The sequence below is a fragment of the Manis javanica genome, chromosome 1 (genome assembly GCF_040802235.1).
Source record: "Manis javanica isolate MJ-LG chromosome 1, MJ_LKY, whole genome shotgun sequence".
Lineage (NCBI taxonomy): Eukaryota > Metazoa > Chordata > Mammalia > Pholidota > Manidae > Manis > Manis javanica.
The window spans coordinates 222,431,716-222,455,887 of record NC_133156.1 but is presented as its reverse complement, the minus strand read 5'-3'; the positions used below and the strand labels follow the sequence as shown (position 1 = coordinate 222,455,887).

General features: G+C 42.6%; 2 protein-coding genes across 13 annotated transcripts in view; one reads left to right on the top strand and one right to left on the bottom strand.

Annotated features, from left to right (window-relative positions):
• The window catches only part of LOC118966969 (adhesion G-protein coupled receptor F3-like), a 36,747-nt gene extending 25,254 nt beyond the window's left edge, over positions 1-11,493 (bottom strand). For all 10 annotated transcript variants that reach the window (XM_073215637.1, XM_073215627.1, XM_073215624.1 and 7 more), the window contains exon 1: positions 11,331-11,493. The gene's annotated coding sequence lies outside the window, so the exon portion shown is untranslated. The remainder of the gene's footprint in view (positions 1-11,330) is intronic.
• The window catches only part of HADHB (hydroxyacyl-CoA dehydrogenase trifunctional multienzyme complex subunit beta), a 96,205-nt gene that overhangs the window by 44,182 nt on the left and 27,851 nt on the right, over positions 1-24,172 (top strand). Inside the window, exon 1 of one of the 3 annotated variants that reach the window (XM_036990634.2) lies at positions 11,659-11,796. The exons of 1 other annotated variant lie outside the window; for it this stretch is intronic. The gene's annotated coding sequence lies outside the window, so the exon portion shown is untranslated. Of the gene's footprint in view, positions 1-11,658; positions 11,797-12,091; positions 12,271-24,172 lie in introns of those variants that run through there. One more of the 3 variants, XM_073215622.1, reaches the window with a different exon arrangement.

The following is a 24,172-nucleotide window of genomic DNA, read 5'->3' as shown; positions in this document are numbered from 1 at the left end:
TCTACAGATGAGTGAAATCATTTGATACTTGTCTTTCTCCACCTGACTTATTTCACTGAGCATAATACCCTCTAGATCCATCCATGTTGTAAATGGCAGGATTTGTTTTCTTCCTATGGCTGAATGTTCCATTCTGTATATGTACCACATCGTTATCCATTAATCTACTGATGGACACTAATGTTGCTTCCAATTCTTGGCTATTGTAAATAGTGCCACAATAAACATAAGGGTGCATATGTCTTTTTCAAAGTGGGCTGCTGCATTCTTAGCGTAAATACCAGCATTGGAATTCCTGGATCAAATGGTATTTCTACTTTGAGTGTTTTGAGGAACCTTGATACTGCTTTCCACAATGGTTGAACTAATTTACATTCCTACCAGCAGTGTAAGAGGGTTCCCCTTTCTCCACATCCTCGCCAACATTTGTTGTTGTCTTTTGGATGCTGGCCATCGTGACTGGTGTGAGGTCATATCTCATTGTGACTTTAATTTGCATTTCTCTGATTACTAGTGATGTGGAGCATCTTTTCATGTGTCTGTTGGCTATCTGAATTTCTTCTTTGGAGAACTGTTCAGTTCCTTCGACCATTTTTTGATTGGATTATTTGCTTTTTGTTTAAGGTGCATGAGCTCTTAATGTATTTTGGATGTGAACCCTTTATTGGATCTGTCATTTATGAATACATTCTCCCATACTGTAGGAACCCTTTTCGTTCTACTGGTGGTGTCCTTTGTTGCACAGAAGCATTTCAGTTTGATGTAGTCCCAGTTGTTCATTTTTGCTTTTGTTTACCTTGCCTGGGGAGATATGTTCATGAAGAAGTTGGTCATGTTTATGCCCAAGAGATTTTTGCCTGTGTTTTTTTCTAAGAGTTTTATGGTTCCATGGCTTACATTTAGGTGTTTGATCCATTTCAAATTTACATTTGTGTATGGGGTTAGATAATGATCCAGTTTCATTCTCTTACATGTAGCTACCAAGTTTTGCCAACACCAGCTGTTGAAGAGGCTGTCATTTCCCCACTGTATGTCTATGGCTCCTTTATCATGTATTGACTATATATGTTTGGGGTTATATCTGGACTCTCTATTCTGTTCGTCTGTGGGTCTGTTCTTGTGCCAGCACCAAATTGTCTTGATTACTGTGGATTTGTAGTAGAGCTTGAATTTGGGAAGCGAGATGCCCCCTGATTTAGTCTCCCTTCTCAAGATTGCTGTGGCTATTCAGGGTCTTTTGTGGTTCCATAAGAATTTTAAAATTATTTGTTCCAGTTCGTTGTAGAATGTTGCCGGCATTTTGATCGGCATTGCATTGAATCTGTAGATTGCTTTAGGCAGGATGGCCATTTTGACAATACTAATTATTCCTAGCCAATAGTATGGAATAAGTTTCCATTTGTTAGTGTCCTCTTTAATTTCTCTTACGACTGTGTTGTACTTGTCAGTGTATAGGCCTTCCACTTCCTTGGTTAGGTTTATTCCTAGGTATTTTATTCTTTGTGATGCAACTGTGAATTGAATTGTTTCCCTGATTTTCCTTTCTGTGAGTTCGTTAGTGTACAGGAAAGCAACAGATTTCTGTGTGTTAATTTTGTATCCTGCAACTTTGATGAATTCAGATACTAGTTCTAGTAGTTTTGGAATGAAGTTGTTTAGGTTTTTTTTGTAGAATATCATGTCATCTGCAAATAGTGACAGTTTGACTTCTTCTTTACCAATATGGATGACTTGTATTTCTGTTTGGCCTGATTGCTGTGGCTACGACCTCCAGTACTATGTTGAATAATGGTGTGGAGAGTGGGCATCCCTATCTTATTCCCATCTTAGAGGAAAAGCTTTCAGCTTCTTGCTGTTAAGAATGATGCTGGTTGTCAGTTTCTCGTATATAGCCTTTATTATGTTGTGGTACTTGCCCTGTATACCCATTTTCTTGAGAGTTTCAATCATGAATGAATGTTGAATTTTGTCAAATGTTTTTTCAGCACCTATGGAGATGATCATGTGGTTTTTGTCCTTCTTTTTGTTGATGTGGTGGATGATGTTGATGGATTTTCGAATGTTGTACCATCCTTCCATCCCTGAGATGAATCCCACTTGATCATGTTGTATGATCCTCTTGATGTAGTCTTGAATTCAGTTTGCTAATATTTTGTTGAGTATTTTTGCATCTATGTTCATCTGGGATATTGGTCTGTAATTTTTTTTGGTGGGGTCTCTTCCTGGTTTTGATATTAGAGTGATGCTGACTTCATAGAATGAGTTTGGAAGTATTGCCTCCTCTTGTAGTTTTTGGAAAACTTTAAGGAGAATGGGTATTATGTCTTCTCTATATGCATGATAAAATTCAGAGGTGTATCAATCTGGCCTGGGAGTTTTGTTCTTCAGTAGACTTTTGATTACCGATTCAGTTTCATTGCTGGTAAGTGGTCTGTGTAGATTTTGTTTCTTCCTTAGTTAGTGTTGGAAGGTTGTATTTTTCTAGGAAGTTGCCCATTTCTTCTAGGTTTTCAAGCTTGTTAGCATATATGTTTTCATAGTATTCTCTAGTAATTCTTTGTATGTCTATGTAGTCTGTCATGATTTTTCTGTTCTCATTTCTGATTCTGTTGATATGTGTAGATTGTCTTTTTCTCTTAATAAGTCTGGCTAGCAGTTTATCTATTTTGCTTATTTTCTCAAAGAACCAGCTCTGGGTTCTATTGATTTTTTCTATTGTTTTATTCTTTTCAATTTTACTTCTTCTCTAATCTCTATTATGTCCCTCCTTCTGCTGACTTTGGGCATTTGTTCTTCTTTTCCCAGTTTCAATAACTGTGACTGTAGCCTATTCATTTGGGATTTTTCTTCCTTCTTTAAATAGGCCTGGATTGCTATGTACTTTCCTCCTATAACTGCCTTCAGTGCGTCCCACAGAAGTTGGGGCTTTGTGCTGTTGTCATTTGTCTCCATATATCGCTTGATCTCTATTTTAATTGGTCATTGATCCATTGGTTGATTATTTAGGAGCATGTTGTTTCACATCCATATGTTTGTGAGCCTTTTTATTTTCTGTGTACAATTTATTTCTAGTATCTACCTTTGTGGTGTGAGAAGTTGGTTGGAAGAATTTCAATCCTTTTGAATTTACTGAGGCCCTTTTTGTGGCCTAGTATGTGGTCTACTCTGGAAAATGTTCCATGTGCACTTGAGATGAATGTGTATCCTGCTGCTTTTGGGTGTAGAGTTCTATAGATGTCTGTTAGGTCCATCTGTTCTAGTGTGTTGTTCAGTGCCTCTGTGTCCTTACTTATTTTCTGTCTGCTTGATCTGTCCCTTGGAGTGAGTGGTGTGTTCAAGTCTCCTAAAATGAATGCATTGCATTCTATTTCCTCCTTTAATTGTGTATTTCTTTCACATACGTCGGTGCTCCTGTATTGGGTGCATATATATTTATAATGGTCATATCCTCTTATTGGACTGACTCCTTTCTCATTATGTAATGTCCTTCTTTATTTCTTGTTACTTTCTTTGTTTTGAAGTCTATTTTGCCTGATATAAGTAATGCAACACCTGCTTTTTTCACTCTATTGTTTGCTTGAAATATCTTTTTCCATCCCTTGACTTTTAGTCTGTGTGAGTCTTTGGGTTTGAGGTGAGTCTCTTGTAAGCAGCATATAGATGGGTCTTGCTTTTTTATCCATTCTATTACTCTGTGTCTTTGGATTGGTGCATTCAGGCCAGTCACATTTAGGGTGATTATTGAAAGAAATGTACTTATTGCCATTGCAGGCTTTAGATGTGTAGTTACCAAAGGTTCAAGGGTAGCTTCTTTACTAATTGTCTAACTTAACTCACTTATTAAGCTATTATAAACAGATTCTGATTATTCTCTATTTCTCTCCTTTCTTATTCTTCGTTCTCCATTCTTTATATGTTAGGTGTTTTATTCTGTACTCTTCTGTGTTTCCTTTCACTGCTTTTGTGAACAGTTTATTTTTTGTCTTTACTTACTATTTGGTTGGTCTGCTTTCTTTGCTGTGATTTTATTTTCTCTGGTGACATCGGTTTAGCCTTAGGAGTGCTTCCATCTAGAGCAGTCCCTTTAAAATATTGCCTAGAGGTGGTTTGTGGGAGGCAAATTCCCTCAACTTTTGCTTGTCTGGGAATTGTTTAATCCCTCCTTCATATTTAAATGATAACCGTGCTGGATACAGTATTCTTGGTTCAAGGCCCTTCTGTTTCATTGCATTAAATATATCATGCCATTCTCTTCTGGCCTGTAAGGTTTCCTCTGAGAAGTCTGATGATAGCCTGATGGGTTTTCCTTTGTATGTGACCTTTTTTCTCTCTCTGGCTGCCTTTAATATTCTGTCCTTGTCTTTGATCTTTGCCATTTTAATTATTATATGTCTTGGTGTTGTCCTCCTGGGGTCCCTTGTGTTGGGAGATCTGTGGGCTTCCATTGTCTGAGAGACTATTTCCTCTCCCAGTGTGGGGAAGTTTTCAGCAATTATTTCTCCAAAGACACTTTCTATCCCTTTTTCTCTCTCTTCTCCTTCTGGTACCCCTATAATGCGAATATTGTTGCGTCTGAATTGGTCACACAGTTCTCTTAATTTTCTTTCATTCCTGGAGATCCTTTTATCTCTCTGTGCCTCAGCTTCTCTGACTTCCTGTTGTCTTATTTCTGTTCCATTAATGATCTCTTTCACCTCTTTCAGACTGCTTTTAAGTCCTGCCAGAGATTCTTTTATTTCTCTAAATTCCCTTACAACTTCATCTGTTATCTCTTGCATACTTCTCTGCAGGTCCATGAGCATGGTTTTAACTGTTATTTCGAATTCTGAAAAGGCATAAGTTTTAAATTAGTATCACAGGCAAGAAAGAACTAGTAGTGAAATAGTGAGAGAAAGACAAATACTGCCTGATTATATGTGGAATGCAAAAAATAAACAAAACCAAACAGAACCCAGACTCATAGAGAACAGGCTGGTGATTGCCAGAGGGGAGCGGAGAGGGAGGTATGAAATGTGTGATGCAGATTAAAGTACAAACTTCTAGTTATAAAATAAGTAAGTCACAGGGAAGTAATGTACAGCATGGAGAATATGGTCAATAATACTGTATTAACTTAGTATGGTGAGAGATGATGACAAGACTTACTGTAGTGAGCATTTTCCAGTGTATTCAAATGTCAAACTACCATGCTATATACCTGAAACTAATATAACATACACTATGTCAATTACATCTCAAAAAAAACAAAAAACAAAACTAATATCCAGTGGTTCCTTCATGTAGCTCCCCTAATTACACCAGCTTTCCCCAAGTATTATTTTAATCCTTAATTACTTGTATTAAAACATTTTTATTTCTAATTTTCATTGCCATATACTGCATTGGGGTTACCATATGGGCTAAATGGTCTTGGAATCCACAAACGTAATTTAGGAATGTGGAATGCCTGCCTAATTTAAGAGTGCTAGTGTTAAAAAAAAAAAAAGTTAAACTCCCTACCAATATCAGTGGCTAAACCTTTTCCACCAGCTTGTGAACACCTGCTCTCTCTGTGCTTTCTGTCTCATTCTGTAAATCTCCTACCTTTCTTAATCTGGACCATATTTTGAGGGATGTCAAACAAGCCTACAACTTTGCCTTAGCATGCAATCATTATCAAGGACAATGGACAAGAAATCAAACCACGTTGGTTATTTTATATCACGGTAGTATTTCAAATACAATTTAAAACATCAACTCAATTAAAAAGACTTTCTGTGTGATTTATACACAAACCCTAGAACCACATCCAGTTTCAAGTTAAGGATGGTCTGTGCTTGACCAAGAAGCAAGAACCCTTCTGGACCGGGGAATTATTCCATACCACCAAAGCAGGACCAAAGAGAATATCCAACATACCCAGCCGGACTGCGACTCTCATGGCAGTACTTAAAAGTGGCAAGACTGTGTTGGCCATGGGAATCAGTTGGGGAGGCTCAAATACACCCACAGATCCCTGAGTGACAACAACCTGGGACAGCAGGGTCAGAATCAAAGTGGCTGGGCCTCAGAATCTGTACTTTTTAAAAAGGTAACTGAAGTGGACAGCAATCAAATGGGCATGTGAGAACATTAATCTGGAGAACCCACTGATGGTGGAGTGGAGAAGAGGCCCATCGGTAGTAGTTAATGCTCACTCTTCCTCCATCTTTCTCTCTGTCAAGCAGTTCTTAAAGGGGAAAAGCAAGCACAGAAAACAGCAGATTTATACTGGTTTGAAAGGCAAAGCAACCTATTATTAAAAAAAGAAAACCATGTAGATAGCAGCAGAAACAAAGTGGGTGATCTCAAGTCCTGACTTCATTTTTCATTAATCAATCCAAGTCAAGCTGTCTTAGCGCAAAGACAAAGGACCTAAGAGTCAAAAGACTTGGGCTGAAACATCAAAATTATCATTTACTACCTGTATGAAAATGTATGAGTCTCTTAGTGCATTTTTTTTTTTGAGCGGGCATCTCTCATATTTATTGATCAAATGGTTGTTAACAACAATAAAACTCTCTATAGGGGACTCAATGCACAATCATTAATCAACCCCAAGCCTAACTCTCAACAGTCTCCAATCTTCTGAACCATAATGAACAAGTTCTTACATGGTGAACAGTGTAAGGGCAGTCATATCACAGAAACTTTCGGTTTTGATCACGAATCATGAACTATAAACAATCAAGTCAGATATGATTACTCATTTGATTTTTATACTTGATTTCTATGTGAATCCCACATTTCTCCCTTATTTTTTTTTTAAATAAAATGCTGTAGTGGTAGGTAGATGCAAGATAAAGATAGAAAGCATAATTTAGTGCTGTAAGAGGGTAAGTGTAGATGATCAAGTCTGTGCCTATAGACTAAGTATTAATCCAAGCTAGACAAGGGCAACAAAACATCCATGGATGCAGAAGATTTCTCTCAAAACAGGGGTTGTGAGGTTCTAAGCCTCACCTCTGTTGATCCCCAATTTCTCACCTGATGGTCCCCCTGTAACTGTGCCTGTCTTAGGTTGTTCCTCCCTTGAGGAATCTTACCCGTTTCTGGCTAACCAGCCGTCTTCCGGGGCCATACAGGGAAATGTAAACTTGGTAAGTGAGAGATAAGCAATATTCTTTGAAAAGGTTAGCATTTTCCTTCTTTGCATATTTATGCCCTGTGGCTTCTATGCCCAGCATTTGTCTTGAGGTATCCTTACCACTTGTAACAATTATGATACTTGGTAATTTTCTATATGAGGCACGAATTCTACTAAAGGGCTGTAATTAGGAAGGAAGAAGAAAAGCTATAGGAGTAGCAGATGGAAGAAAACATGGGGCGATTGATTATTTCTTTGACATAACTTCTTGTAGAGTAACATAAGCATGTATATGTTTTAACAAACCACTAATTAAATTGAGTACACACATTAACAGAATAGGAATGCAGATACATATCAAAAGCAGACCTACAATTACAGGCCATATCCAGTGAAACCAAGAAAACCAGTTAGGTACCCTAGGCATTTGTGAAAACTTATCAATAACCTGATGGTCTTGGTGCATTTTAGTGTTCTCATAAAGACTGAAAGAAAAGTGATGTCATGATTGTAAAAGTAGCTATAAGTCAAGGTGCTACACCAAAGTAAATTATAATAGAAGCCAGCTAGCTCCTCAATCCCCAGTGCCTCTACTTCACCAATGATATATTTCCCTTCTTCCCTTTTCCATCATTGGAAATCTGTATCATCTACACTTATCACTTTCTTCTTTATATTTGTGTCATGACTCCATGATCTTGAGATCTACAATGGCCTTTCCCTTCCCTGCCCAAATTTTGATTTTTATTATTCACTGTTTTGTCCTCTAATCGCTGGATCTGTATCAGGTATTTCCTGCAACTGTAATCTCTTCCAACATCAACTCACAGTCATTCCTTCAAGAACAAAAATTTATTGTGACCTACAGTATGTCATGTACAGTTCTAGGTTTGAACTTGGAATGAACAAAGACAAAATTCCCTGTCTTTATGGAGTTTATATTCTATGGTGACAGGGGGATAGAACATCTGGGAAGAATTAGTTCCTATTCAGCAGAGATAAATAAAGACGTAAAAATAGGCCTGGCATAAAAAGCAGTTTGCCTGTAATGTAGAAATGCCAGTGGAGGGGAGCCAGGGAATAGGCAATTCTTGCTAGCAGGGTAAAGCGGATTAGAGTAGGAATGGACTGATTGGGAATACAGTGTGGGAGGGATGGAGCAGGAACACAAAAACCAAGAAAGAAAATATGTAAATTAGTCTCTTAGAAGATAAGGTCTTAAGCAAAAGAGAAAATGGAACAGGTGAGGGAGCTTAGGAAGGGGTTGCAATTTTAAAGACCAAATATTTGAGACAACAGGTGGGTGCTCATTAGCTTACAGTTAAAATCATTTTAAAGTCTACCCCACTAAACGACCTTTGCTGCACCCACATCTACACAAAACTTCTTCTAAATCAATAGAGACATAGAAACGACACGAAAGTTAGTAAATGTGCAAACATCTGGAAAAGAATCCTAAACTAGTCAACAAAACCAAGTTGGAGTACAAGGAAGCTCTGCTGTTGGCATCTAGCCTTAGGATGCTTTACGTAATCAGGAGAGCTTACTTTAGAGCACAGGGTGAACTTTAGCCTACATCTACTGTGCCAGCAATAGGGAGAGAAACCTTTGTCCTACTTTTTAATCATTTTAATAACGTAACTCAGTAAGATACCTACATAACCGAAGAGCACAGCAGTGGGGAGGGGTGGATTATGCCGATACAAATTTTAAAAATGAACATGTAACAATCAGCAACTTTTCCCAGTATTCAATTCTGGGAGAAGGGACAGGATTAAGGGAATTGAGAGTCAAACTTGAATGTACAGCCAGCATGGGGAATAGAGTCCGTGGTTCTGTAACACCTTTCTATGTTGACAGACAGTAACTGCATTAGGAGTGGTGATATTTTAATAATACGGGTAACTGCTGAACCACTGTGTTGTATATTTGAAAACAATGTAGGATTGTGTATTAACTATAATTCACTTTAAAAAATTTTCATGTACATGATCTACTAAGGCATGAGTATCTAATTCATTTCCTAGGAAATTATTTTACTACTTACATAATTCGGAATTTAGATGTAGGGTAGGAATGGAGAACAAGATATTTTCGTTGTGATATGTGATTCTCATGTGACAGTCATATTCAGAACTATAGCCCACTCAGAGACAGAATGGGTTACAACTTCAAGAATTAGAAACTAGTTTCAAGAGAATTTAATCATCCACTAGTAAATGTCATAATCTCATTAAATGCTTGGTAATGCCTTGGCACAGATTTTCAGGGTGAAGGACTATTCAGTTGAGTCTAAATGGCAATTCAGGTGTGCAGGTATTTTATATTCACTTTCCAGACTTTCTTTCAAAATTTACAAATTGCTTTTAAAAGGGGCCATAACTATACTAAGGCATATTTTCTTACTGGTGAAAACACAATGCAAAACATATATATATACATTTTTGTATGTGTACATATATTTCTATAGAATAAAGTATAGAAAAACTAAGCTTCTCACTTTTTATTATACATGTAAAATGCAAAAATTACTTCCAGAATACTCAGTCATGCTTCTTTAGGGCAGGGAAGACTTAACAATGGCTGACTGACTTCATGAAAAAACTGCTGTACACCTAAAATAACTCCTTTAAACCTCACAAGAAGGTATTATTCCCTATCTCACAAAGGAGAAAACATACAAAGAAATTAATTGCCCAAGGTCAACAGAGAGTAAAGGTACAGCCAGACTGAAACCTAGAAGTCATAGTCCAACTTTAATGCTTTTAATTGCTGTCTTGCTATTTTCAATGTCAAAGAAAACCCAAAGTCTCAATGACTTATTGTATTAGTGAGGAAAATAAAGTCCTGTTATAATTAGAATAGGATATTTGTTCAAAGTCACATAGCTAGTTAGTGACTAGAAACCACAGGACCTGATTAACCAGCTCAGTGTCACACCAACTGCTAACACATAGACGTATCTTAAAACAAATGCAGGGGCAAGTGTAAAAATACACATTTGACTTTTTTTAAAGCATTAAACCATTAAGTGTGGAAAACAGGAAAACAAAACCGTACGGTTAACATGACCAAATGCTAACTAACAGTAGTTATGTGAGTAGAAAGAGAATGGGTGGTTCTTTTTTCTTAATCCCTTGCCCCAATGTATAAAACATTTGAATATTTTTGTAATATTATAATTGGTACACAAACACAGCATTCTTGTGGAGAATAAAAGCACCGGTGACATAAGAAAACAGATCAACATTCATTCATCCAAAATTAAATCTGCAAGTGAAATGGGACTAACTTTTTATTGCACGTTGTACTTAAAGCCAGTTACTTAATCAGAAATTTAATTTGTAATATGCCTTTCTCCTGAACTGCAACTGCTGGGATGGCATGCTGCTTTTAAAACAAGTAGCTGGAGTCTCCCTTTCCTGTAAGGGATTGAGACAGGCGGAAAATGCTATATTTTCCACAAGCACCCACTTTAACCCTTTACTGCCAGCTTGAAAGCTATCTAATGCAAGCTAACTGCGCATCGTCAGAAATAATATTAGAAGCGGTTCTTAACATTATGCAAAATTTTATCTTTAACATGCAGGTTTTTGCGTCTAAAAATTTTTTTTATCAAGTGGCAGAACCTTCCCTTGAAATTTAATGTACTATGCGTTCACAATGGGATTATTGGAACTGCAAAAGTTAAGCTCCCTACTGAATCGTGTTAACGTGCACAAAAATGGTTTCGAGGGAAAAGAGCTGAGAGCGCCGTAATTCGCAAGGTTCGTTAATGCCATCTTAAATTTTTAAGCTAGCTTTTGTTGCAGGCAAGGTGCTGTGGAGGGATGTATGTGACAGACTGGACTTGTCTCAGTACTGTAACTCCTGATCTAGTAGTGATAAGTCCAAGGCCATCATCAAAGAAAATAAAAGGGGCGTGGGCACAGAAATGCGACAGTTAGACCTGCGCCAAGTGCAAGATCAAGTGGACGGGACCCAGACACGTTAGGGATCACAGAGACTGAAATCGCTGCAGGACTCGGGGTCGTGAAAGAGGAAGTGTACGTCCCAGCACAAGGACACAGCAGCCCGGTTCCCAGGAGAGCATCACTCCCGCCACCCCCATCCCAGGCCGCGTCCCGGGGCAGGGACGGGAGGCGGCAGCGAAGGGGCTCCGGGGCCGCCCCACTTGCCGCAAGAAATCCACCCGGGCTGCGCGTTGCCCTTCGCAGGGCCTCACCTGAAGAGCTCAGCTCCCTGGACTCACTGAAGCGGCTGAGGCCGCCAACTGCCCGGAAAGCCACCATCTTGAGATGAAAAGGACGAACGAAGAAAGTGCTTCCTGTGGGGGCAGCGGGCATAGGACTTTTCCTCCAGCAGCCTGGCCACAGCGAGGCGCCCGGCGTACTGCCTGACTAAAACTCCGATTCCGAGTTGCCACCGGCCCCCTAACTTGGCCCTACGCTGCGGCTAATACGGTGAAAAAGACTCCTTCTCCGGTGGAACTGAGGAGGCTCACCGAGGTCGGGAGAAACAGTACCGAGTTCTCCAGTCAGGCGGGAGGCGGGTAGCCCGAGAGACCCACGAAGCCCGCGGACTTAGGAAGGACCTAAGCCTAGGCAGGATCCGCCTCCTAGTCGGGACGCGTCCGGTCACTTGGCGTCTGAACCTAGCGTGGCAGCCGGTCACTGAGCAGTCTTCTTGAGGTGAGACTGCTTGCGCTCGGCTTTCCGCCTGGCCTTTCCCCCAGCGAGAGCCGCGCTTCCGTTCCCAGATTTTTCGCGGTGCCGGCGGCCATACCCCTCCTCGGGGACTGGAGTTGGAGAGAACACAACCGAAGAAGGTCTTCCGGTGGGGTCCTCCAGTACCAACGCGTTCGGCGCTGTGACTTGGACTAGCTTTCTGTGTAGCTCTCACAGCCGTATCACCTGTGTTTTTAGTTTACCGTCGCAGAGTAACGAACTGTTTCCTTGTCTGTGTATAGGCAGTGTTGTTCACTTGCTTTTCCTGTAGCCGGGTTCGCAGCACAGAGATTTAGAACCGGCGTGGGTTTACCCCATTCCTGCTACTGGGAGTGGGACTCGATCATGTGATCTTTTGGGACTTGAGTTTGAGGGAGTTGAGGTATTCCAATTTACTGCTTGGTGAACCAGCGCTCCAGAGGATCTAAGAACCAAAAGGTAACTGGCGATTGTCTGGTTACGTGTCCCCTTGACTTCCTCGGTGAAGCTCTTGAATCAGAGTGATTTTACCCATGATCACAGGTGGTGGAAATAGGGCTTAAACCTACACCTACTAACTTCTAGTCTAGAGCTCCGCACCGCATGGGAGCTGTTTTTGTGCTGGGAAGATAGTCTCGAGTCCTCGAGTAAAGGCATTTGATTCCAAAAGGAAGTAGTGTTGAGAGCCCTCTAGGCACTTTCACGCAATCCCTTTTAATCCTACCGATCACAAATTGTTACTTGCATTTTCTAGCTGAATTTTGGGAGGCTCAGAGAGCTTATGTTATTTTTCTGGTAGGTGGCAGAGCCAGGAATATGTCTGACTGCTCACCACATTGACTGTTCCGCGAGAGGGGGATCAAGAGTGGCCATAGGGAAATGGTAGGAAGTCGAGGCTGAAATGAGGAGTACGGAAAGAAAGAAGAGAGGTTTCTGTTTGAAGCTGCAGTGAAATAGGGAGTTCTCCACTGCTGTAAGCACTTTACAGAAACTGGATGACTAGTGATGATTTCACTTACCAAAAAGGATTCTTTATGACTTTCATAGGCCCTCCAACTCAGAATATTTTTACAATTCAGAGCTTTCCTCCTGTCCATCTAACGCTCTCTTCTGCTCCTAATTCCATATAACACTTATTATTTAGATCAGGGGTGGCAAACTTCTCTTGAGGGCCAGATAAATAGTTTAGGCTCTGTAAACCCACATTGATCTCTGCCTTATATAAAGTCTTTGTTTTGTTTTACTCAGCACCTGATTGAAATGTAAAAAGTATTGTTAGCTCAAGGCCCAGGGGTTGTCCTTTGCCAACCCTTAATTTTGATGACTCTTTTGGCTCATAACTTTTTTTACCCTGTATTCTTATCAAAATCATAAGGCTCTGTCAGGACGGAAATGTTACGTTTCTTACTGTGGCTTCCACAGAGGGGAACTAAGTACAGTTATACCACCACCCGCTGTTACGAATAGTAAGTACATGTATAACCCTTATTATGTATCAGGAACTGTTCTGAGTGCATTAAGGATATTAATGTAGTTATTCCTCACAAAAAATCCTATGGGGTAGGTACTGGAATTTTCTACATCTTACAGATGAACTGAATTACCCGGTTACTTAATCTTTCTCTGCCTTAGTAGTAAGTTATGCTTAAACTCATACAACTAGGGTGGAGCCAGGGTTTGGTTTTGGACAGCCTGGTTTTCGAGTCTGTACTCTTAACCATTACATTGTGTCTTAATATTGTAAAGATGACCTGTTAAAGACACTCCATGCTGCTTTCATTATTTGGCTAGCCCGTTTTTTCGTAGGTGTCTGCAACTACATCCAACTTTCCGTAGTTCCGCACCCTACTCAAGCTCGTGCTACTTAAGAGTTTCCATGCCCACCTCCTCCCCTAAATCCTTGAGTCAAAATGTCTATTTCTTAAAGCTTAGAGCAAATGACAGTAAAGGTCAACCTTCCCATAGAGTAATTTGCTAGTCCCTCTTTGTTTTTTTAATCTCTACTTTAAAAAAAATTTTAAAGGAATATATATTTTATGTAATTTTTTTCAGAAACTACAGGAGAGTCTAAAGAAAATAAATACACCTATAATTCCATTATCCAGAGATACCTGTCATTAACATTAAGCTTCATATTTTTCCAGACTTTTTTTATGTATTTGATATTTTTATATATATAAAATGTTAATATATGAAGATATTAAATAAAACTAGTATTATATTGTACATAAAAAACAAAATGCACATAAAAAAATTTAAGAAAACAGAATAAAATTATCCTTTGCAGCTGAAAGGAAAGAAGCGACACATAGCAGCAATTACCGGAGAGTTCCGCTTTATTAGGGAAAGGTGCTGGGTTATATAGGAAGGGGCATGAATTGATTGAGGTGTCACTTCTACGGGGCTGGTGGCTGTTGGCTAGGTGCTGGGATTGGGAGGGGGGCGAGAGGTGATTGGGCTTCAGGTGGCGCCGGCGGGAACTGAGGACCCTGAAGAGAAGCTGGAAGTTTGCCATCTTACTGGTGGGGACCCTTCATTCCCCCCTTTCTCCTCTATGGGTTTGTGGATGTTGCTTTCTCTCTGGCTGCTTCCTGCTGAACAGGGGCGGAGAAGGAAGTGAGGGCTTGAGGATTGGGAGGAAAGGGTTGATAGGACTCCCCTCAGTAAGGACGAGTAGATGTGGACTTCTTCAGGTTTGGAAATCAATGAAGGTTCCCTGTAACCATAGGTTGAGGTCCTGTTGATTCTAATGGTGCCAAGAGGATATGGGTGTCAGGAGCCAGGCGTCTGCGGCCATTGTTTCCATGAACAGTTTCCAGTGGAGAGAGGGGTCCATCTCAGCGTGTGGTGAGGAGGTCACCTGAGGGTGAGGTATCTTCTGTGGCCAGAAGCTGGTAGTTCCTGAGTAAAAGCTGGTTGAAAGCTTGATTAGAGATTTTTCCGACTTTGGATTTGATGAACTTTATTATACAGGGAAAGAAGAGACAGGCAAGAAGAATGATTATTAAGGGGCCTGCAATGGGCCAGAGCTAGGTGAGGAGGGGGTTTGTTAGTATTGAAGAGAATGGGTTGGAATTGGAAGCAGAGTGGAGGCTGGAGGCAAGGTCGGTGAGTTTGGTAATGTTAGTCTCTACAATGCCGGAATAGCAGCACTCTTCCCAGAGGAAGACGGAGGTGCCGCCCTTCTCGGCTGTAAGCAGATCTAGGGCCCGCCGGTTTTGAAGGGTGACTTTAGCTAGCGAAGTGACCTGTCTTTGGAGAGAGGCTAGAGATCGGCAGTGGATGTCAGGGCTCCCTCAAGTTTGGCGTTGAGGTCTCTAACTGCCTATAGAGAGTGACCCAAGGCTTCTCCCGAAAACCCTGCCCCAATGGCTGAGGTGATCAAAGAGCTACTGACCATGATGGGAAGGAAAGCAGCTCTTTTTGTGCGCGAGGGCAAGGGAGATTGGAGCTCAAGGAATTCTGCCATGCTGTAAAGTGTAAGCTGTGGGATTAGGGTGACGAGAATGCAGGGTGTATCGGAGTTGAGAGGCAGTGAGTTGAAAAGACTGCCATTACACCAAAAGAAGTGTCCCGGTTGCGTAAAAGTCTTAGAGCCGGAGGTAGGGGTGTAGATAGAGAGGCAGTGAAGTGCGCTGGAGGGGGCTGGCGTTGGGCTTACACAGTGGTGGATGGTGAGATTATCTGCGTATTCTGGTTCCCATAGGGGTATGTCTGCCAGGGGGCAGAGGGGTTGTCTTTCTGCATGGAAGGAGTAGTTGGAAATATTAAGGGGCATGGCGGCCAGCAGTGGGCTCTGTAGTGATGCGCACAAGAAACAATTGGCTGTGTTAAGGGTGTGGTTGAGAAAGATGGTGGTGTCCTGAATGAGCTGTAATGAAGAGTAGGAGAAATGGGAAGAGGGGCGGGGATAAGAAGATGAAGAGGCGCGGTCAAGAGTTTGGATAATGACTTTTTCGGAATGTCTGATATCTGATGCAACTTGAGAGATCTGGGAATGAGAGGGAACATACTTTTGAGAGATATGAAGGGTACTGTGGGGGTCGAGGACCCCCCCCCATAGTAAACTGAGGCTGTGACTCTGGCAGCCCATCGAGAGTCCCAGGTATCTGGGATTGATAAGGAGAATGAGCCGTTGGGATATTTCATGAAACGGTTGGAGGAGTAATACTGTGGGTACTGGAAGTTACTCATGTAGTGAATTGCACAAGACCAGTAGGGACATCCCCCGTAGGTGTCTGGCTATCGCCTGCAATAGGCTTGTTTTTGGTCGTAGAGGAAGCAGAGGTAGGGAGAATAAGGGTAGCTGCTAGTGAACACTTCGGTGGAGGGAGGAAAGTGGAGGTATAAAGGCTCAGAGCAGCTTTTCAGAGGGCAGTCTGGTGTGGCAATGAGGGCAGTAACTTTTGTTTGATGCTGTGTGTAAGTCTCTCTGACTTTGAATCGCTATACAAAGGAGGCTGGGGTGGTGGGGAAGACAATAGGAATGAGGGGAAAAAAGCGAGAGAGCAGTAAAGGAGGAAAAAGTCATGATTCGGGTATGGATGGCAAAGGGGGTGAATGGGATTTTGGAGGAAAGAGGACAGTAAGGTCAGGAGTCTGGAGGGAGGGAGAGTCTGTAAACTTTTGAAACTTTTGTAGGTTAAGAGATCTTTTAGGTGATGTGGGGACAGAATGGTAAGGGGCGCCCTGAATGTCAGTTTATGAGCTTCCTTCTGTAAGAGCTGTCTAGCGGCTAATGCTCGTAGGCAGGGGGCTCATCCCCGAACTGTGGGGTCTAATTGCTTGGAGAGATAAGCTACTGGGGCAAAGGATGGGCCATAATATTGGCCTAGGACTCTTAGAGCTTGACTGGACCTCTCATGAATGTATAATGAGAAGGGCTTCGACAAATCAGGAAGATGGAGAGCTGGGGCTTCCACAAGGGCTTGACAGAGCTTCATGAAGGAGTGTCGGGGTGAGGAGGATAATGGTTTTTTAGGGGGGGCTCTTGCTGAGGTCGTATAGGGGTCTTGCCAACAGGGAGCAGGGAGAAGTTAGGGATCTACGCTCTGAAATATCTAGCCAGGCTTAGAAAGGAAAGGATTTCTGTCTTGGTTTTGGGAATGGGCAGGTCAGAGAGGAGCCGTTTTCTGTCTAAGGTAATGGACTTTCTTTGTTGAGATAGAAGGAATCTGAGGTAAGTGACAAGAGGGGAAGAGATTTGAGCTTTGACGGGGGATACTTGGTAACTTCTGGACGCTAGAAGGTTAAGTAGGGAGGCAGTGTCAAGTTGAGACTGTTCTCACGAGAGACTGCAGAGTAGAAGATTGTCCATGTATTATAATAAGGTGGACTTGGAGTGATCATGATGAAACTGTTTGAGGTCCTGAGCTAGGACCTGTCTAAAAATATGGGGACTATCTCGGAAGCTTTGTGGCAAAACTGTCCAAGTGAGTTGTTCAGAATGTCTTGTGTATGGGTCCGTCCAGGTGAAGATGAAAAAATCTTGGGAGCAGGGGCTTAGAGGGATAGAAAAATGGGTCCTTGAGATCTAGGACTGAGAAGTGGGATGCCGAGGCAGGGATCTGCGATAAAAGGCTGTATGGATTTGGAACTAAGGGATGGATAGGGACAACGGCTATGTTGATGAGGTGAAGGTCTTGGACAAGGCGGAAAGATCTGTTGGTTTTTTTTAACAGCTAATATGGGGGTATTAAATGGGGAGTGAGTGGGTCTGAGGTAATTTTTGTTTAAGAGATCTTGAATGATGGGTTGGAGGCCTATGAGGGCTGAAGTGGTTAGGGGGTATTGGGCCTGACAGATATACTGAGAGGGGTCACGTAATTTGATAGAGGCAGGGGGACATAGGGCCACGGAGGGGCTTGTAATGTCCTAAACTTGGGGATTTACAGAGTGTATGAGGGCAGAACTGGAGCTTTCATTTGGTAGAGGGGGATTGTTGGCTATGAGGGCCATCAGAAAGGGAGTACTGGGGGCTGTGGGAGTGGATATAGTTATGGAAACGTGGAGGAGGGAAAGGATGTCCCATCTTAGTAAAGGGATGGGACACTGGGGCATAACCAGGAAGGAGTGAGAGAAAGGTATGGGATTGTCTTGGATTGTGCATAAAGGGAGGGGGGGTTTAATGGGAAAATCTGTTTACCTCTTACCCTGACTATAGGAGTAATGGCAGGTATGGTAGGGCCCCGGTATTCTCGCAAGACTGAGAAGGTGGCTCCTGTATCTAGGAGGAAGGAGATTTGGCGACCGTCTACTGTTAAAGTAACCCTGGGCTCCTGTTTGGTGATGGAAATGGTCGGGCGAGAAGCCCCCGGGCCCCGTCAATCTTCTTCTGCCAGCCCCACTACGGCGGGCTTAGGATGGGGGTTGTTCGTCCAGCCTCCCCTTCGGGTGGTTGGGCAATCAGACCCCCAGTGGCCTTTTTTGTGGCATCTGGGGCATGGGGTGGTAGGAGATCTGGGGGAGGGGCACGCCCTTCACCAATGTCCCTCTTTTCCACACTTGAAACAAGCTCCTGGGGGGGGCTTGTTTGTAGAGGGGCGCTCAGGTTGTGGTTTTATCAGCTGGGCCAACATCTGGAAATTGGCCTGATCAGCCTTTTGTTTACGGCGTTCTTTCTCCTCCTCCCGGTTATGGAAGACTTTAAAGGCCACTGTTAGGATCTCAGTCTGTGCGGTAGCGGGGCCCCGTTCTAACTTTTTCAGTTTAGCTTTAATGTTGGGGTAGCCTTGAGCTAGGAAGTATGTCATAAGGACCTGTCTTCCTTCAGGTGTTTCTGGGTCCAGGCTGGTATACTGTAATAGGGCTTGAGTGAGTCTGTCTAAGAACTCGGAGGGGGTTTCGTCTCTCTTTTGAATTATGTCTTGGAGCTTTTGAAAATTGACTACTTTACAAGCTGCCTTTTTCAGACCTGCTATTAAGCAGGAGGCAAAAATATCTCGAGAACAGAGACTCATGGCAGTGTTATAATCTCAGTGTGGGTCTTGTTCGGGGACAGCAGTGGGGCCAGGGGGATAGGTGGGGTCAGTCCTGTGGGTTTCGGTAGCCTGCGTTTGGGCGAAGTCTCAAACTCGTCTACGCTCTTCAGGGAGGAGAGTATTGGCCAGGAGCATGAAAATGTCATGATGTGTGAGGCTGTAAGACTGGAGGGTCTATTGAAACTCCCTGATGTATGTCATGGGATCAGTGGAAAAGGAACTTAGGCGTTTCTCTAGTTGGGCTAAATCTCTTAAGGAGAAAGGGACGTGAATGCGCATGATGCGTTCGGATCCTGCTACCTCCCGGAGGGGGGTGATAATTTTGGGAGGCTCTCGGGACTGAGTCTGAGGGGGACTGAAGGGTTCTGGCTCAGTCTGTGAGGGAGTGACGCGGTCTAGCCGTGCTTAGTCGAGCAGGTCTCCCTACAAACGTGAGAAGACAAAGGCGGTCCCTAACAGGGGAGAAACAGGTGATGAGGGCAAAGACGGAGGCGGCTCCTGGGACCTAGTTAAAGGGGGGCTGAAAGGCTCAGGCTTAATCTGCAGGGAATGAACGTGGAGGAGGTGAGATGGGGGAGTAGATGGTTGGGGAGGAAGGGAGAAGGGCTGTTGTAGGAGAAGAAGGGGAAGGGAGTGAATGGGAGGCTTCTGCGGGGGCGGTGGCTTGCAGGCTAGGAGAACTTGGGAGGGGGCGGGGAGAGGAGGAGGCAGAAAGCTTCCATATAGGGAATCTCCTTCCATTTTTTCAGGCGCTGGCTGTAGTTAAACAGATCGTGAGTGATGTTAGGATCAAGAGTTCCCCCTGCAGGCCATTGGTTGTTATTGTCTAGGGGGTATGTCTGCCAATCTTGGGAGCAATATTTACGGAGAAGTTTTGGTTTTATATCAGGCGTCAGGGAGAGGCTAGCCAGATGCTTAAGCAGGCATTCAAGAGGTGAACTTTCAGGGAGGGATGAGGAGGCTCCCATGGCTAAAGGACAGAGAAGGAGACAAACAGGGGAAGACGAACAGAGATCCTCGGAGTGGAAGCAGACCACAAGGAGACAAAGGGCGTCCCCGATGATCCTTGGTGGTCTGCAGAAACTCGTATATGAGTCGAAATTTCTTAGGAAGTGTGGGTCGTCACCCAGACTTCCCTAAGAAGGCAGAGTGCCGGAGTCTCGAGGTACCTAGCGCTATGCATTTTCAGCGGACGGAACAGAAGGAGGAGGGGGGGAAAAGGGAGCGTTCTCATCCACAAAGGAGTCACCTCGTTTATGGCTGTTGGAGGGGGGTGCCTGAGAGTCAGCCGCAGCCGTAAAGGCCTGAGGCGGGGATTTATGACTGTCGGAGGAGGGGCCTGAGCGTCCGCCGCAGCCGTTTAGGCCTGAGGCGGGGAGCGTTCCCTCCTCATCCCCGAGCGTCAGGGCCTTGCCGGCCGATCACGGTCAATGGCACTGCCATAGCTCGGAAAAGAGTGGCCCACCCCGGGGAAATTTTGCTTAAAAACTTTCAGCACTGATGGAAGGGACGGTGAATGCATTTATGACTGTCGGAGGAGGGGCCTGAGCGTCCGCCGCAGCCATAAAGGCTTGAGGCGGGGATTTATGGCTTTTGGAGGAGGGGCCTGAGGGTCCGCCGCAGCCGTGAAGGCCTGTGGCGGGGAGCATTCCCTCCTCATCCCCGAGCGTCAGGGCCTTGCCGGACGATCACGGTTAATGGGACTGAGATAGCTTGGGGAAGAGTGGCCCACTCTGGGGGGAAAACTTACCTAAAGTCCAGAGAGGAGTGGTGAGTGTGATGAGCCAGCGCCGGAAAAAGAGGACGAGGGCAAGCTGCTGCTGGTGTCAGGGGGAAGACGGGGCCCAGTTGGGGTGTCCCGTCTCCCGGGTTTCGGCACCAATGAAAGTAAAGGAGCGACACATAGCAGCAATTACCGGAGAGTTCCGCTTTATTAGGGAAAGGTGCTGGGTTATATAGGAAGGGGCATGAATTGATTGAGGTGTCACTTCTACGGGGCTGGTGGCTGTTGGCTAGGTGCTGGTATTGGGAGGGGGGCGAGAGGTGATTGGGCTTCAGGTGGCGCCGGCGGGAACTGAGGACCCCCGAAGAGAAGCCGGAAGTTTGCCATCTTACTGGTGGGGACCCTTCAGCAGCTATGACTCTTAACTTTATGGACTTTATTTTCTCTTTCATAAAATGCGTCTCAGTATACATATTCTCCATCTTAATATGTATTTTTCACTTAGTATGTATTGTGGGCATCTTCCATGTCAGTATATACATGTATGTCATTATGTTTCATTTTTCTTTCCAAACTGCTGCACGGTATTCCATTGTTTGTTGTATTATAATTTTTTTAACCATTTCCTACTGATATGCATTTATATTAGTTTGTTTTCCACCAATGTAAACAATGCTACCGTGCACACCTTGAGTATTTCTATAGGCCAGAGATCTATGTATGCTACACATACCCCTTGAGTATTTATAGGTTAAAGACCAGTAAAAGGAATTAATTACTGGTCTCAGAAATTCACAGTTCAGATTTTGAAAGGTAACTGAAAATTGTCTTTCAAAAAGATCTCAGCACTTTATGCTTCTGTCAACTGCCATGCAGATACCTAAATAGATCCCTTCTTACTAGAGTTGTATATTAACCAAATTTTTTTTTTTTGGCCAATCTGATAATCCCAAAATGGTATCTTGTTTTACTTAAATTTTTTTTATTGTTAGTGAGGTCGCACATTTAAAATTTGACATCTTAATTTCTAATGTGAATTTTTCATTTTATATTTTCCTTTTGGTCATGTATTAGGAGGGAGCCTTTCAGTTTCAAGTAACAGAAAATTCAACGCAAATTGGCACATGTACAGGATTTAGTGACTCATGGAACTGAAAAGCGCAACAGGATGGTGGGTTTCAGATATGATTAAGTCAGGGCTCTGGTTTCGTTTTCTGAAATTCTCTTCTCTTTCCTCTTTTGGGATTAGCTCTATCCTTAGATTAGCTTTTTTTCACGTTTGCAAACTGCTGTGGTTGTGCAAAACCTTAGAAGTAGAGATTTGTGGTCCAGAATTCCAGGCAGAAGATTTCAATGTCAGACTGACTAGACCAGTGCGAAATCAATTCCAGTGGTCTGGCAATACCATCCATGGCCGATAGGTTACCTGAACCAGTGTCCTTGGCAAAGAGAATGAGATTTTTCTGATTGGTTTAAACTCTGAAGTTGGACTAGATTCAATCCTATGTAAATCACACATGGCAGCTACATGATGGGTTGAAGTGGGTATTGGGCTAAAAATCAGATTCCATTAAAGACTGTTCCTCTTTTTCCTGCCGTGTACAGAGCTCTTCATGGATTATGGGTATTATTAATCCTGTGTCTGTTTTACATGTTACAAATATTTTCTCTGAATATATTGTTTACTTTTTAACTTAATTTTAGTATCTTTTGCTGTGTAGATATTTTAAATGTTTGTTTAACCAGATTCATTAGTTATTCTTTTCCATTATGACCTCTGGGTTTTGTGTCATATGTAGGGAGCCTTTTTCCCACCCAGGATTATAAAAAATTTCAGATGTCTTCTAGTATTTTTGTGTTAAAAAATATGTATTTAGATAAATCCATCTGGAATTTACCTGTACTTACTGTATGGGTTATGTACCTACATTTTTTTCCAAATGGTTAGCCATTTGCCCAGCAAATCTATTGCATAATTCATCATTCTCCCGCTTACTTGAAGTGCTATCTTTATTATATTCTTAATTCTTGTACACATGAGTCTGTTTCTGAACTTGCTACATCCTCTTCTGTTGATTAATTTCTTCCTGTGCCAGAATTGCACATCTAATTACTAGTGTTTTATAGCAAGTTTTGATAACTATTAGAGCAAGGTCCCCCTTTTTCTTTATCAACATTTTCTCGGCTATTTTCATGAACTCTATTTCAGGATGAACTTTAGTTTCTTAAGGGAATTTGTATGCCAGACTCATGTGGCATCCTGTGTAGCTTCTAGAGACAGTGGTGCCCGTCTCATGGCCACTTTTTGTCTCCCTGGCTAAAGGCCTTTGAGTATCCCTAGGCTGGTGAACCCAGAGCTTGGATTCATTCATCTCTTTCCAATCCACATATTTGGAGAACAATGATTTTATTTTCCTTTTTAGCCATAGGGTCTTTTTAGTCTATAAAGACCCAAGAGAAGTTAAACAAGGCTTTTCTGTTATCTATTGTATTTGTGTAACAATTTATCCCTAAATGTGACATTTTAAAGCAATAAAAAATGTACTATCTCATGTAGTTTCTGGGAGCCACTGGGCTGGGTTGTTCTGACGAGTTTCCCGCAGGATTGCAGTGAGATGGTTGGCTACGGTTGCCGTCACCTGGAAATTTGCCTGCCTGCCTTCCTATGATAGCGGTTTCTCTTCCAGGCTCACTGAAGTGGCTGCTGGCGGGAGACAGCAGTTCCTCACGACACGGGCCTCTTCATAAGGCTGCTCCAGACATGCCAGCTGCCTTCTCCCAGAGTGAGGGACCTCAGAGAGACCAAGACCGAAACTGCAGTATTTCCTGTAGTCTAAGTGACATACAATTGCTGCTGACACATTTTGTTTGTTTACACAAACCAACTTTAGTACAGTGTGGGAGGCGACTGTGCAAGGGTGTGAATACCAAACTAGAGATTATTGGGACCATCTTGGAGGCTGGCTACCACGGCCTTCAATGGCAAATCTCACCAGTTTATTCTTACCATTTTTTTTCCTAAGTTGAACTGTGTTCCAAAATCGAGAAATTGTAAAAGATATACACTTTGAGATCATCCCTAGCCCCCTCCCCTTAACTGTTTCCTTCCTTCCGGCCAGCCTTTAATATCCTATTTCTACTTGCAGGAATATTTTATGCAGGTACAAGGAAATGTATATATCACTTTTTCTCTTATTAACATGAATGATAGCAGCTTACACACTATTTTGTATGTTGCCTTTTTCACTTAATACAGATCTGAAAGGGTTCCACATTGGCATATAATTTATGTATCTTTTATAGCTGTATAATATTTCACTGGGTTGTTATAGCATGGGTGGTTTATGTCTTACGTTGGAAGCCTTTTACTTAGCCAGTTCTCTGTTGGTTGTTCTAACCTTTTCTTATTATAGATAATGATAACAAAGGTCATGTCCCATGTGTGTAAATAACATCTATGAAGTAAATTCATGGAAGTGGAATTGTTGGATCAAAAGTCAGGTGCAGTTGTAGTTTTGACAGTTGCTAAATTACACGCCCTAGAGGCTGCTCCAGTTTACACACTCAGCTGCAGGATATGAGAGTGCCTGTTTGTGCATACTCTCAGCACACGTCTAGCAAACCTTTGAGTCTGTGGTTTGAGAGTTCAAATATTGTA